Source organism: Elephantulus edwardii, unplaced genomic scaffold (assembly GCF_000299155.1).
Source record: "Elephantulus edwardii isolate Elephantulus edwardi_28Jun2011 unplaced genomic scaffold, EleEdw1.0 scaffold00410, whole genome shotgun sequence".
NCBI classification, from domain to species: domain Eukaryota; kingdom Metazoa; phylum Chordata; class Mammalia; order Macroscelidea; family Macroscelididae; genus Elephantulus; species Elephantulus edwardii.
The window spans coordinates 1,079,835-1,082,929 of NW_006400160.1; positions in this window are offsets into that span (position 1 = coordinate 1,079,835).

The following is a 3,095-nucleotide window of genomic DNA, read 5'->3' on the forward strand; positions in this document are numbered from 1 at the left end:
GCAGCATCAGGATGGATGGTGAAGAGATTGAGATTTTTCACAGTTTGTTTGCTTGGCTCCACAGTCCACACTTTCGGCACCAGCAGCCAGGAAATTAGAAGACGTATTGCCATGGGAAAGTCTGCTGTTAGGGACCTCTCCAAAGTACTGGAGAGGAAATTCTATAAGGTGCTAATTAATATCTTTAAAGTAATTCCAGAAAATACTGCCAGATTATTAAAAAATTAGTTTAACCAGCAAAAGTATCATTGTTCATCTGAAAATTACTGAAATGACATATCAAACTATAGTTCCACAAGAGCGGAAATTAAAAAAAAAATTCTTAAAAGCCATCCATGATTTTCAAAAATTATAAGGTGATAAAAATAAAATTAAATCTTTGTTAAACATTACTGCTTATCAATTAACTCATTTATTTGAAACTCTAAAAGGCTCTAGTAATTTCAACAGTCAAAAGGGATTAACTTCTGAAACCAGTAAGAAGGCAGCTTGAATTAAACAAAAAAAAATAAAAGAATTTCAGGTAAATAAAATGAAAAATATAGAATTTTCAGCACAATACTAATAGTTTGTATTATATTTATAAAATCTTAAAAAGTAGCTCAACAAATTGTTCAAAATTGAACTCAATGCACTAGTATAAATTCTTCTCATCTACCCTTAAGAGTTAATGCTAAAAGTCTTAAACCTAAGCAAATTTGGCAAATCAATGTTACTCAATTCCAGGAACTTAAAAAATTAAAATATATCCATCATTCTGTAAATATTTTCTCATCCTTTCCCTAGGCAACTGCTTTGGTATAGAAAGAGGGATATATAAAGATGAGAAACACAATGTGTGAACTTTGTTTGAATGGATGCTGGAAACTGAGTATAATTTTTTTGTTGCCAAAGACTTACTCTTCTCACAACGTTCAAGCATCTCTATATAATGTGAAGGAGATGGTGGATTTAATGCTGCAGAGGCAACAGTTTCTTTTAATGTCATAGAAACACTTAGAAACCAGGGACAAGTATGGCTACCTAATCTGGCTGCAACAAAGAGGTTAAACTTAGAAAAGCTTTTATTTGGTTAAACAACCCTAAAAAAAAAAGGAGCTTATGGGGAGTGGACCACATGAAATGAAATCATGTTAAAATAGCAAAAACGGTTGAAAACACTGAGAAGCAAATAAAATTGAGAAAGATGAGATGTAAACAGGAAAATGGCTACTTTAAAGATATCACCACAAGGGCTTTACTTTTTAATTTATTTTTTTAAATTTTTATTATTTTGGGTGTATGTGTACCGTCAAATCGGATCTGACTGGTACAGGAGACGACTGTTCCTCCTTCTCCAGCAGAGCGTCTGGTGGATTCGAAACATGCACTTCTGAGGTTGCAGTACAACTTATTGCCACTAACCACCAGAGCTCACTCTATCACTTCATTTTTGTGGTGCCGTTTGAAATGAATGAATGGGTATTAAGGTGATTACATCATCTCAGTATTAAGAAAAAGAGATCTATTTCAAGAACAGAAAAAAAAATTCGGGAAATCTTTCAGTAAATAATTCTTTTCTCTCCTCTTGATTCTAGTAACAATACTGCATGGATGACTCTTGAATCTTCTAAAGATTCTTCATTCATTTAATTTTGCTGTGCATTTCATACTCTTCTTGAACAGACTATTAATATTTTCTCACTGCTAATATGTGTGATGTGTGGTACAAAAAGTCTTTGGTCTTTAGAGAAGTATTTCTTTGTTTTGTTTTTGTTTTTGTTTTTGTTTTTTTCTTTTCCCCAAAGTGGGGGAAGTACATCATTCCTGGAGGTACTGCAATACCAGGTCGATGTGTAGAGTGGACGGAGCAAGCTCCTATTCCATCTCCTAATTCCAAAAATGCATTTAATATATTGTCCTCGGATAGAGAATGTATCAGATATTAAACTGATAAGAACAGATACTACACTTGATCTTAGCCAAAAGGCCGAGAAGCGATAGAGAAGTATTTGTTAAGAAAAATCTGTATTTCTATCTCCAAGATGTGATGCAGCTTAGTTCACACAGAGGGTTTGTCATCTCAATGTGCACCTCATGTCCTAAAAGAGACCCTGGAACTGGACATATTGTTTCTTCACACTCTTCAAATGGTTTCCCTGAGAGTGAAATTATTTATAACAGAACTCACACTAATCTTCCTTATGAAAGTGGGATAAATGTAGTCCACAGAACATTTCCTCAAGCTCACAGATGTACATACTCATAAAATAAGGGAGAAGACAATTCTCACCAAAATCTTCATTTTTTAAAAAAATGAAAATCAATTCTCAAAAGAGATTCAACTCCCTGATGAAGAAAAAAAATCACAGAGGAACCAATTTATCTGAAAAAACTGATAAAGTAAAAATACTATCTGCACACCCATGTTTACGGGTCCTTTGTTCAGCATAGCAAAGAGTTGGAAACAACCCAAGTGCCCATCAACAAATGAAAAGACAGAGAAGCTGTGGTCTATTCACACAATGTAATACTATGCAGCATTGAAAAAACAAGGAACTCATGAAATATTACACAAAATCGGTGACCCTGGAGGACAGTATGCTGAGGGAAATATCAAAGCCTCAAAAGGACAAATATTGCATAGGGCCACTGTTGTAAACGGGACTGACAACGGGTTGAGGAGGTGAGACTGAGATAGATGGGATAAATTATGTATACTGCATTGAAACAGATGAGAGAGGGAACTGTTTAAAAGGGATATAGCATTAGGTATTACTGTCATGACAGGAGTCCAAAATGAAGGCTGCATAGTGGAGTGAACTTGGAGGGCTTGTATAACAGTGAAATTTCTTTTACTTTTTCAAAGAGGAGAGCGAATTGGGGGAGGGGGTGGGCGGGGGCAAAGGGCAACAATAAATGAAGGGAAATCCTAAGTCTCTGCAAACCTTCATTAAAATTAATTTAACAGCTTTGACAAGCACTGTGGCAACTGGACAATTAAAACAGACATGGGGGGGGGGAAGAAGAACGAACTGGGGAGGAGGGTAGAGAAAACAGTGCAACAATGAAGGAACGAAAACCCAAAATTTCTGTAAATGTTCATTGAAAAACAA